This window comes from Theropithecus gelada, chromosome 5 (assembly GCF_003255815.1).
Source record: "Theropithecus gelada isolate Dixy chromosome 5, Tgel_1.0, whole genome shotgun sequence".
In the NCBI taxonomy this organism is placed as follows: Eukaryota; Metazoa; Chordata; class Mammalia; order Primates; family Cercopithecidae; genus Theropithecus; species Theropithecus gelada.
In genome coordinates, this window is record NC_037672.1 from 144,791,694 (window position 1) to 144,805,126 (window position 13,433).

Consider the following 13,433-nt stretch of genomic DNA (forward strand, 5'->3'; position numbering starts at 1 on the left):
AAGGTGCAGCTCTTTTGACTAGTCATAGCTCCTCAGCAAATGACCAAGGTGGAAGCTGGAAGATCAGGGTTGTCACATAATCGGGTGCTGGAGGCTTTAGAAGCAAGGAGGGTATTTTCAGCGGGAGGATCAGGTGTGACATTCTGGTAGAAGAAGTATTGATTTTTTTTTTCTTTTCATTGGGATCTGAGATGCACTTGGCACAGTGAGGGCTCAATATTTGAATGAATAAAGGCAGGGTTGAAACACAGATGAGGGAAGAGTATTTTCAGTTTAGGAAACACATGGACACAACATCAGCAGGGGGAGAAGATGAAGCTCATGAAGGTGAAAATGAATCACACTCTTGGCTGAGTGGAGTATGGAAGCGGGTGGGGGAGGAAGCTCGCAAGTGTGTTCTTGCCAGACTGTGAAAGGCTGCGAGGATCAGCTAAGGAATCTGGGGAACTCTGGGCAGGAGAGGTGGTTGGAATTGGGAAAACTAATCTGGCAGCAGTTTGTTGAGTCAAATGAGAAAAACCTCATTTTGGTCTCAGCTCTGGAGGGGGCCAAAGTCTGAGCCCACTGCCTTCGTGCTTCCCTGGCTCAGCCCTCACAACCAGTTCCCCTGTTGTCCTTCTCACTTCACCTGACCTCCTGGTGCCATGACCGGTGACCACCGAATCCAGTCGCCTTGTGTGCACAGCCTATGGAGTAGTAACAGAGCCTCATCTTTGGAAGTCATGATGCCTTGGGGGAAGACAGCAGCAGTGTGGCTGGAGTTAATGTCAGTCACCCGTTCCATGAGGGTTAGAGGGTCTGTGATTCAGAAAGTGAATGAGGAGGGTACCTTTGATAGGATTAGGAATAAGGGGCTTAAGGCAAAATCAGGGCTAAGAATTTAAAACCCAAATAGTTCCCGGATGTGAAAAAACTTCGTGAGAATTTACTTTAGGATTTATCATCCGTTCCTCTCCACATCTCTTTTCCTTATATCCAGAAACAAAACATGCCCCTACCATTCCACGTGGACACCATAAATAGCTCCTTTTAAAATATTTGGTTTGATTTTTTTAAAAAAGTGCTTCTGAGGGGCCAGGTGTGATGGCTTGCGTGTGTAATCCAAACACTTCAGGAGGCCTAGGTGGATGGATGATGAGGTCAGGAGTTCGAGACCAGCCTGACCAACATGGTGAAACCCTGTCTCTATAAAAAGTACAAAAATTAGCCAGGTGTGGTGGCATGTGCCTGTAATCTCAGCTACTCAGGAGGCTGGGACAGGAGAATTGCTTGAACCTGGGAGGTGGAGGTTGCAGTGAGCCGAGATCACACCATTGTACTTCAGCCTGGGTGACAGAGCAAGACTGCCTCTCAAAAAAAAAAAAAAAAAAAAAAAAAAGAAAAAAAGTGCTTCTGAGGTCCAATGAAGGTATGAAGGAAAATTGTGAAAGTACTTTTGTTTGTCTGGTCCATGGTGAGATTAGGGGTGAGATCAAGGGTAAGGAGATCAGCACATGGGGCTGGGAAGGGCAGGTTCCTCCATTCACCTCTACCAGCCCGCTCTGTTCCTTTTTACACATTTGCGGTATTTGGTGTGTGTAATTTGCACAGTGGGTTATAAACAGTCTGATTATCTCAAATGATACCCATGCTTGATCTCTCTTGTTGGTAAAAATGGGGAACAATATTCTTGAGGTATTTGCTGAGAGCTATAATTATCAGTGCCTTAGTAGATTCCCATGACACCAGGAAATCTAGATATTTTCACATGCTTGAGAAAATATTCGTGCTTTATTATTAAGCTACAAGCTGTACAGCAACATCTGGAAAGTCACTCAGATGGAATAAAACCAGGTTTTGGTTGAAACATCGTTAATATTATGAAAGAATTATAAACATGATGTTGATGCCATAAACTCATCCGGTTCTTGCAGCAGCAACTCTCCTCAGCTAATGAAATTTTCACAGAACTGATGACATCAGTAAAAACTGCAAGGTGGTGACTGCTTTTGTGAGTGTGACCTCCCCTCTTAGCATCTCCAACTGTCTTTGGGAGTGAGCACTGGGGAAGGAGGCTACTTCTGTGAGCATTATCTGCTGCTTTCCATTCAGTGGTGGAGAAGTCAATTCAACAGCAAGCTTAGGGTTCAGCATGGCATAATTATTATCTAAGCAATATTTCATCAAGGTGCATTTCTGTTGAAGTGGGCCGAGGGCCACTTGGTTGTGTTTTCCACATATTTTACTTATTTTTGAGTCAGTCTGTCTCTCTGTCACCCAGGCTGGTGTGCAGTGGTACGATCTCAGCTCACTGCAACCTCTGCCTCCCTGTTCCAGCGATTCTTGAGCCTCAGCCTCCCGTGTAGCTCATATTACAGGCATGTGCCACCATGCCCAGCTAATTTTTTTGTATTTTTAGTAGAGATAGGGTTTCACTCTGTTGACCAGGCTGGTACTGAACTCCTGGCCTCAGCCTCCCAAAGTGCTGATTACAGGCGTGAGCCGCCATGCCCTGCCCACATGTTTTAAATTACATATTTTAAATGACATTCCTAACTAATGGAATATTCTGATTTAGAAACTGAAGACACCATGGCCACTTGTCCAAATCTCACATTTTAGATAGTTTTCAGGTAAATGGAGACTTAACTGGCCTGCCCAGTGCACACAGCTAGGTGCTATCAGAACCGTGACCTTTTGTATTTTCAGTTACTATTTGTGTCTTTCCCAGATACTCTAAAGCTTCATCTGTAAAACAGATGGAAGTCATTAAAAATCAGAGCATTCCTGTTGGTCCAGGGAGACAGGATCCAGATGATGTGTGGGAGTCTCATCAGCTCCCCAAGGCAGGGATTTATGAGGGCTCACATCAGAACCTTTCCTATTAGCAATTAAGAAGGTGTGTTCTTAGTGAACAGAAAGATGTGTTGGTGTGTGGATTTTTTTTTTTTTTTTTTTTTTTTTAAATCCTAGTCTCTTAGCTCAGGCTGCCATAACAAAATACCATAGACTGGGTGGTTCCAACAACAGACATTTAGTTCTCACAGTTCTGGAGGCTGGGAAGTCCAAGATCAAGGTGCTGGTATACTCGGTATCCGGTGAGGGCCGACTTCCCAACTTGCACGATACCTTCTTGCTGTGTCCTCACGTGGGACACGGAAAGAGAGAAAACACATGCTTGAGTCTCTTCCTCCTCTTACAATAATTCCACAAGGTGGGCTTCACCCTCGCGACCTCATCTAAACCTAATCAACTCCCAGAGGTGCCACCTCACGTGGGGGTTAAGATTTCAACATATGAATTTTGGGGGACTCAAGCATTCGGTTTGTAACACCTAATAATGCCTTTTAAAAAATGGGCTGTCTGGCAGCCCATTGTTGAGAAGATCCAGTGTCTCAGTAATTATTCATACTCACAAATATTCTGAGACGAAACTAAACATTTGAAAATATTCAGAGATGACTAGATTAATAATTGGACTTTTTTTCTACCTGCTTGTCCAGTTCATTAAGTAAATATTTACTTGAGCACCTCTTATGAGTCAGTCCCTGTGCTAGATTCTGTGCCAAAGGGATAATAAAAACCTGAGCTAGAGGAGCCCACATTTGGTGGCCAGTGTTTAAGTCATATGCTGTTATTTTCTTCCTATCACATTCCAGATAAGTTTTATCAAGTTGCCTTCTGGTCCCATGTTTCCTATTGGATGAAATATTGTGAACATAGTACATAAAGAATACTATACCGAATACTTAAGTACTTGCATTTGGCTTTATCAGATTTTAATATTTGAAGGAAACAAGTCAAACTATTTTTTAATGTAAGTAAATCTCTGGGAGTTGAAGGCTCCTGTGAACCCTCCTCATCTTGCGTCCTTACCTATCTATAAGTAACCACTATTATGGATTTGGGATGTTTCATTGCTACATGTGTTTTTATACTTTTATTATATATGTATGAGCTTATGACTAAAGTAAGGTATATTGTTTTGAGACCTTATGAAAATAACAGCAAACTGTATATATTCTTCTGTACTTTTTTTTTTCTTTCGAGACAGAGTCTCACTTTGTCACCAAGGCTGGAGTACAGTGGCGCTATCTCAGCTTACTGCAGCCTCTGCGTCCTGGGTTCAAGTAATTCTCCTGCCTCGGCCTCCCGAGTAGCTGAGATTACAGGTGCCCACCATCACGTCCGGCTAATTTTTGTATTTTTAATAGAGATGGGGTTTCACTGTGTTGGCCAGGCTGGTCTTGAACTCCTGACCTCAGGTGATCCACCCGCCTTGGCCTCCCAAAGTGCTGGGATTACAGGAGTGAGCCACTGTGCCCGGCCTGTCCTACAGTATATTAGTCTGTTCTCCTATTGTCAGATATTTTTTGAGTGTTTCCAAATTTTCATTAATGTAAATAGCACTGATGTGGACATTCTTATACATGTTTCCTGATGTGTGTATGATGTGTATGTGCATTTCTCTGGGGACAACATGTGAGAGTGGAATTTCTGTGTGATAGCACATGAGCGTCTTTCACTCCAAGGTTGTCTTCACCTTTACTCGATAGTACACATTGCTTTACACAGTAGTCGGATTACATTCCCTCTGCATTGTACTGGTAATTTTATTGAGCTGCATCTTTTCCAGTACTTTGTATTGTGAAACTTTTGAGTTTTTGCTCATCTGTTGATGTAAAAGTGGTACCTTATTGTTTCTAACTTTAATGCTGCATTTTCCTGATTGGAGTGAGGTTGAATATCTTTTCACGTATTTATTGCCCTTTCAGGCTTTTTCTTTTTGAGCTGCCTATTTATAACTTGTTCTCTTCCTTCCCTCCTCCTTTATGGGTGACAGGGACTCAGGTTCAGAGAAGTAGATTAATTATAATCCTTCATTCACAACCCATTATTATCATTGGTGTTTGCATGGCCCTTTTATTTGCGTTATTTATAATATAATGAACACTTATGAGCTCATCAGGCTCTGAGACATTACCAGCAGCTTCCTGTACTTCTCCCCACTCCATCTCTCGGCCTCTTCCCTCTTTATATATGCTACCTGAGCTTTATTATTCCTTATCTAGTTCTCTTTGTGGTCCTCTGGGGCCTTGCTTTTCTTATTCTCCATTGTTAATATGATTTATCCAAGTTGTTGTGTTGGCTTTGGTTCATTCATTTTTATGGCTGCACAGCATTCTCCTGGGTTAATACTATTTTTCTATCATTTCACCTGTGAATGTGATTCCAGTTTGTTATGAACATTCTTATATGTGAATCTTGCTCGTTATGGTCATGATGGTCTCTCAAATATTATCTGGACCTGGAAATACTGGGTTAGGTATTCTGATGTTTAAATTTGCTACCTAATGCCATTCTCCTCCTCCTCCCCTTCCCCACTGCCGAATTATACCAATTTATCTTCCCACAAGGAGTAAGTAAGAGATGAGGTTGCTCTAGATTTTCTGGTCAATTTCTAGTTCCTTGCCTATATACTTCTCATCAGTATACTTTTGTTGGTTTGGTGAATTGCTTGTCATGTTTGGTTTCCTTGCAGGTTACTGGCTGGTATGGAGTGGGTGGAGGGGAACAAATAAGCCTACTCTGCTAACTGTTGGAGGTTATTGGTGTTTATGAAGAGAACCTGACTTTTGTTGGATGGCCAAGGGGGCATGGGTTGGTTTGCAACACTGCTTTTCACATGTATTTGATTCCTTCTTAGAGGTCTGTAATCACTGAAAATGTGCTGGTTTTATAATCTCTCTCATAGGTCTCTTATTTGAAATTTATAGTGGGTCTCATCCCTTGTTCTTTTGTAGTGTCTGCTCTGTTTTGCTCATGGGAGAGTTTTTTCTTTTGTGTTTTTAGTTTCACTCTGTGAACTCCTTTTCAGTTGAGCTTTCTGGGATGTGGGTTGAAGGTATATTAAAAATATAAGGTAGTTGGCCAGGCGAGGTGGCTCACTCCTGTAATCCCAGCACTTTGGGAGGCCGAGGCGGGTAGGATCACTTGACGTCAGGAGTTTGAGACTAGCCTGGCTAACGTGATGAAACCCCATCTCCACTGAAAATACAAAAACTAGCTGGGCGTGTTGATGCATGCCTGTAGTCCCAGCTACTCGGGAGGCTGAGGCAGGAGAATCACTTGAATCTGGGAGGCGGAGGTTGCAGTGAGCCAAAAGATTGCATCACTGCACTCCAGCCTGGGTGACAGAGTGAGACTCTGGGGAAAAAAAAAAAAAAGGTGTGTGTGTATATGTATGCATGTGTGTATATATATGTATGGTAGGTGTTTCAGTTCACAAAATACTTAGCAATATTGGGTAAAATATAACCATATATGTGTATATATTTACATATATATACACATACATATACATACACATGAATGTACAGTTGTGATTATAAATTTTGGAAAGAATACCCAGGATGTGACAATGAGGAAAGAACAGAATTTCAGAGCAATATCTTAGGAGTTGAACTTGCATCAGAGTGAGAAACAAAATGCCTGGAGCCTTAACAGTTATATCTGGAGAAAGAATGGGGCCTTGAAGGGAGGAGCTGGACCTGGGATCTTCCTGCATAGCTGTTTAGCCAGAAATACAAAGAAGTTTGTCCATCTCAGCCTGGGCTCAGAGTAGGGAATAAAAGTCCTCAGATCCCTTCCTAAAATGAGAAAGCATCAGCCTGCCCTCACTTCTGAGGCTTCATATGTATACTGCTCAACTGTCCAGGAATCACCAAGTCAGGGAATTAACATAATGTGGAGCCATAGATCCTCCTTTACTGAGGCGCCTTGTAGAAACAAATCATCCATGCCTATTTACGTGCCTTCCCCCTTAACAGTAAGCTTCTTGACCTTTGTACATGGATATGTATTTGTGGAATGAAGAAGTGAACAAGTAGAAACACATAGGCATTCTTAACAGAATCTAAAGTTCCACCCACAAAGTAGGTTTAGCACCTTAAAAAATAAAGTGTAGAAGGGACATTATTTTGCCCAGTAAAATGTTCAGTTTTCAAACAGTTCTTCCACTCTTAAAATATTCTGCAGATCATGGACTCAGCAGACCGTGATTGAGTAGCCTGCTGTTCTGTGTGTTGTGAAGGATACAAAGACTGCCAAGTGTTTTACCCTTAGGGAGCTGTAAGTGTAGAGGAGGGACAGGCTCGAACACAAATAATTATGGTGGAAAGTGCAAAGTAAGTGCCATAGGAAATTTACAGAGTGGTTATGGTTTTGCAGAGGTTGTGAGTGATTCATTTCACTTCAGAAATTTGTTCATTGAGAGAGCACTTAGTAGAGCTTCTTGTGTTGTCAGCGTTAGGATTATAAGAATACCTAATATTTATTGTGCACACGCTCATTATTAGGCATGATTACACTTTGTGTACAATTAATCTTTCCAACATAATATTAATTCTCACAACATCCCTACGAAGAAGATCCTATAATTACCTCCATTAAAAATTTTTTATTGAAATGTAGTGCATATATATATATATGTGCACTTTTATGAGTATACAACTAGATGGATTTTCATGAGTCACATTCACCAGGGTAACTAGCATCCAGAACAAAACAACATACACACACTCGAGAAGTCTCAGGGCTTCAAAGCCCCCAAGAGTAACCATGATCTTGACTTCTAGTAGCATATTTTTTGGGACCGGTTTTTGTGTTTTCTGGAAATTGAGTTATATGGTACATATTCTTTTGTTACGTTCTATGCTATCGCATGTCGTTTGGGATTGTTCATTCCCGTTGCCATCGAGTATTCCATCATCTCCATTTTACAGATGAGGAATCTGAGACTGAGATGTCAGAGTAGCCCAAGATCATGCAGTGAGTAACAAACATATTACCATGCCATTAAGTGTTTTTTGAAACATGATTTTAATGTTCTTGTGTTGTTCTGTCATGTAAGTATAGGACAGTGTAACCAGTTCCCTTCTGATGGATATCTAGGTTGTTCCCAACATGTTATCACTCATACTTTACCATAAAAATTGAATATTTAAGGTATGTTTTGAGGTTTCCAGCCACGTTTGCAATTGACTATAATCAGTTCCATATAGTGTGGCAGCTAGTGAAATATTAACTTCTTTTGTGGCTTTCTTTGTAAGGTAGCAGCTGCTGGTCAAGGGTGGCCTTTGTAGTGTTTTTCCTTAGAGACAGGGTCTCACTGTGTCACCTACGCTGGAGTATAGTGGCACCATCATAGCTCACTGCAGCCTTGAATTCCTGGCCTAAGTAATACTCCTGCCTTGGCCTCCTGCAGTTCTGGGATTACAGGGGTGAGCCACCATGCTATGCCCATTTGAGTTTTGATGTGTGGTCTACTTGCCTTTTGAAAGTGCCTTGTAAGAGTACTGCTAGTGTGTTTACTTTTTTACCTTTTATCCTACGTTTGTCTTTTTGTACCTCCTCTCCCTTTTTCCCACAAAACTTCCTGTCAGAAGACCTTGGTTCTGCTGTAGTCAAAAATTATATTTCTTTGCCTGAGGGTTAGCTCTGCTCTTTGGCCTGCTAACGAGTCTTACAGGGTCTCTGTGGGTCCTTCAGAGGAGATGGACTTTTACGAAACATTCTCTGGTGCAGCAGTTTACAAAGGCAACTTCTGGAGTGTGAGCTCTTTGAAGGTAGGGGCTGTGTAGTGTTCATCGTAGTGCTTGGTACCTAGTAGGTGCTCAGTAAATGGGAGGTGACTGGATGAGGAGCTGCTGGAGCCTCAGATTTTTTTTTTTTTTTTTGAGACAGTCTCACTCTGTCGCCCAGGCTGGAGTGCTGTGGTGTGATCTTGGCTCACTGCAACTTCTGCCTCCCAGGTTTAAGCAGTTCTCTGCCTCAGTCTCCCGAGTAGCTGGGATTACAAGCATGCACCACCACATCCAGCTAAGTTTTGTATTTTTAGTAGAGATGCGGTTTCACCATATTGGCCAAGCTGGTCTCAAACTCCTGACCTCATGATCCACCCGCCTCGGCCTCTCAAAGTGCTGGGATTACAGGCATGAGCCACCATGCCCAGCCTTCCTTTGATTGACCTTTACAATATTGTTTTTTTGCTTTTGGGAACATGATTAATTTTTATAGACTTTTCAGACAGAAATAGAATACCTAGAGCTATTCGTTTATAATTGTCCCCCCCTTCTTGTAGTAGAGGAGGAATGATTTAGTAATGTGATAGAAAATAAGTTTATAATAGTTTTGTAAAAGTATGAAGTTTTTTCTATTTTCTGCATTCATTGAACATTTGTTGAAACCCTGCTGGGTCTCGTGCAATAGAGAAAGAAAGATGAATATAATTAATCCCTGCCCTTGGGGAATATATAATCTAGTGGGAGAGACAAATATACATGTACTTACACATTGTGGTAAAATATATTTATATATCTGTGAGCATTTCTTTTAAAAGCATAGTGGAAGGAGACACCTGGGAAGTTGGGAGGACCCTCCTGGAAGAGACAACAGCAGAATTTCCTCTTAAAGGAGGTATATAATTCCTCCTCAGTCTGGTACCCAAGTACTGCTTCATCCCTTTTGTTCCTTATTTCTTTCCTTTCCTTTTCTTTTCTTAAGAAGGAGTCTCACTGTGTTGCCCATGACTGGAGTGCAGTGATGGTATCTTGGCTCACTGTAAGCTCCGCCTCTCAGGTTCAAGCAATTCTCCTGCTTCAGCCTCCCGAGTAGCTGGGATTACAGGCGCCTGCCACCATGCCTGGCTGATTTTTTTGTATTTTTAGTAGAGATGGGGTTTCGCTGTGTTAGCCAGGATGGTCTTGATCTCCTGACCTTGTGATCCGCCCTCCTCGGCCTCTTAAAGTGCGGGATTACAGGCGTGAGCCACTGTGCCTGGCCTGTTCCTTATTTCTAGAATGCTAGTACTGGCCATAGTTATAACATTCTGTGATTTCTAATATAAAAACCTTGTTCTTATCTTTTCCCTCATGCCGTGGAGCCCTTCCACAGAGACTTGTTGATTTTTAACTCTGAAATGCTTGTAGGATGTAGTTTCCTCTTTCTCTTCTCTTCTCTCTGCTTACATTGCTGTCTCCTTGGTTTGGAAGGACAGTGATGGAAATAATCTTTTTAAGCATCTGGCTTGGAGCATGGCATATCATGGGGTTCAAACTTGTTAAACCAAAAGGAACTGAATAGCCTCTAACTGGTTTTCTCTCCTTTTTTTTCGTTTAATTCTATTCAATGTCCTTTTATTTAATTCTATTTAATGTCCTCAAAGTTACTCAGTTTTTTTTTCTTTTGGTATCACTTCTCTGTTTAAAATTCTTCCATGACTCCTTATTACCCTCCAGATGAAGATCCAACCTCTTAACCCAGGTCTTTACACTGACCCCAGCCTGCCTTCTCTGTTCCTCATCCTTCCACTGCCACCGTTATACTGTGTGCATGTCTGGAGTTGTTTGTTTTTCTCATGGTCTAGTGTACCCTTCCCCACTTTTGTTTTTGTTTTTGTTTTTGTTTTTTGTTTTTGTTTTGGAAGTGAAGTAGGCTGGAGTGCAATAGTACGATCTCTGCTCACTGCAACCTCCACCTCCCAGGTTCAAGCGATTCTCCTGCCTCAGCCTCCTGAGTAGCTGGGACTACAGGTACGCACCTCCACACCCAGCTAATTTTTGTATTTTTAGTGGAGGGAAGTTGTATTTTTAGTAGAGAGGGGGTTTCATGTTGGCTAGGATGGTCTCGATCTCTTGACCTCGTGATCCACCCGCCTCAGCCTCCTGAAGTGCTGGGATTACAGGCTTCAGCCACTGTGCCCAGCCAGCTACCGCACCTGGCCCCCTCCCCACTTTTAACTTGTCACTTCGGTCTGATCTTTTCAGATCCAGCCTTAACCCTGTGAAACCTCCTCTACCTTTCCCAGAAAGAATTAATTGTGCCCTCTGCTGTGTTTCCTGAGGGTCTGTACAGTCAATGTTTAGTGGCATCCCATCTCATCCAGCTCATCCCACCCCAACCCATCCTATGCCATCTCATCCCATCCCTCTCTTCTGTGTCCTGTTTCCCATTTCATCCATCTCTTACCTTTTCCTCCACATTTCTGAGTAGATCGAGGACCAAGAATTGTGACAGATGCTTCTTTGTACCCTGTTCAGGTGTTTCTTAAGTGGCAGATGAATAGTTCCTCCCTGTACTCTCCTGTAAACATACTTTTTGCTTTCACGTCTCTTCAGTTTTGTTTTTCCTTTTTTTTTTTTTCATGAGGTATACATTCTTTCAGTAGTTTTATTTAAATGTAGTGTGTGGACTATTGTGACCTGTCTTTGAAATTTTCTCTCATCATGGCAGCCCAAAATATTGTTACCTGCCTCTGAACCATCTTCGTTGTCTCTGCTGTGTTATTTACACAACACCTGCTATAGTTATTTGTGTTTTTGTTTTATATGTTTCATCCCTCCTTCGATTATAAACTCTGAAGTTAGAGATCATCTTGTAGACAATTTTGTATCTTCTGTGTTAAAAAATATAATTCCAGCCAGGCGCGGTGGCTAACACCTGTAATCCCTGCACTTTGGGAGGCCGAGATGGTTGGATCACCTGAGGCCAGGAGTTCGTGACCAGCCTGGCCAACATGATGAAACCCCGTCTCTACTAAAAATACAAAAGATTAGCCTTGGCTGGGTGCAGTGGCTCACACCTGTAATCCCAGCACTTTGGGAGGCCGAGGCGATGCATCACCTGAGGTCAGGAGTTCGAGACCAGCCTGGCCAACATGGTGAAACCCTGTCTGTACTAAAAATACAAAAACTAGCTGGGCATGGTGGCGGGCGCCTGTAGTCCCAGCTACTCAGGAAGCTGAGGGAGAAGAATCGCTTGAACTTAGGAGACTTGAGCTGAGACCGCACCATTGCACCCCAGTCTGGGCAACAAAGTGAAACTATGTCTCAAAAAAAAAAAAAATAGTATTAGCCAGGTGTGGTGGCGGGCACCTGTAATCCCAGATACTTGGGAGCTGGAGGTTGCAGTGAGCCAAGATTGTGCCACTGCACTCCAGCCTGGGCAACAAAAGTTAAACTCCATCCTCCCCACCAAAGAAAGGCTGGGCATGGTGGCTCATGCCTGTAATCCCAGCACTTTGGGAGGCCGAGGTGGGTGGATCACGAGGTCAGGAGATCAAGACCATCCTAGCTAACACGATGAAACCCCGTCTCTACTAAAAATACAAAAAATTAGCCGGGCATAGTGGCGGGCACCTGTAGTCCCAGCTACTTGGGAGGCTNGAGCCAAGATTGTGCCACTGCACTCCAGCCTGGGCAACAAAAGTTAAACTCCATCCTCCCCACCAAAGAAAGGCTGGGCATGGTGGCTCATGCCTGTAATCCCAGCACTTTGGGAGGCCGAGGTGGGTGGATCACGAGGTCAGGAGATCAAGACCATCCTAGCTAACACGATGAAACCCCGTCTCTACTAAAAATACAAAAAATTAGCCGGGCATAGTGGCGGGCACCTGTAGTCCCAGCTACTTGGGAGGCTGAGGCAGGAGAATGGCGTGAACCCAGGAGGTGGAACTTGCAGTGAGCCAAGATCGCGCCACTGCATTCCAGCCTGGGCAACAGAGAGAGACTCCTTTTAAAAAAAAAAAAAAGCAAAAAATGTATTTATTTATATTTATATATACTTATATATATCATATATTTATGTACATTTATATTCATATTTTTTCCTTGTTTAATAGTCATTTATTCTTTAAAAATAGGTCTGTTCGCAACACATTCTTTTAGGTTTACTTCCCCTGGGAATGTCTGTCTGACTTTCATTCCTGAAGGATAGTTTTGTTGGCTGTAGAATTTATGGTTGACTTCCCCGCCGCCCCCGCCTCAGTGCTTGAAAAATGTGCTACTTCCTTTAGTCTCCATGGTTTCAGATGGGAAATCCATTGTCGTTCAAAGTGGTGTTCCTTACAGATCATGTATCATTTCTCTCTGCCTGCTTTCAAGCAGATTTTTTCTTTGTTTGTAGTTTTCAGAAGACTAGTTATGATGTTTACCATTGACCCTAGCCTTGGCCTGAATTTCTTTTTTTTTTCCTTCGAGATGGAGTCTCACTCTGTTACCCAGGCTGGAGTGCATTGGTGCGATCTTGGCTCACTGCAACCTCTGCCTCCCGGGTTCAAGAGATTCTCCTGCCTCAGCCTCCTGAGTAGCTGGGATTACAGGCGTGTGACACCATGCCTGGCTAATTTTTGTATTTTTAGTAGAGACAGGACTGGGTTTCATTGTGTTGGCCAGGCTGGTCACGAACTCCTGACCTCAAGTGATCTGCCTGGCTTGGCCTTCGAAATGCTGGGATGGCCTCTTTTTGTTTATTCTGATAATAAATTTGCTCAGCTTCTTAAATCTATATGTTTATGTCTTTTACCAAATTTGGAATGTTTTCAGCCATTATTTCTTTGAATATTCTTTTAGCCCTATTCTCTTTTTCCTGTTGGGGCTCAGTGATACAAGGCTGGA

At 42.7% G+C, this 13,433-nt stretch overlaps 1 protein-coding gene across 1 annotated transcript in view; it reads left to right on the top strand.

The window, feature by feature from the left end:
• Positions 1-13,433, top strand: part of ARHGAP10 (Rho GTPase activating protein 10) — a 294,968-nt gene that overhangs the window by 52,098 nt on the left and 229,437 nt on the right. The window lies entirely within an intron of this gene.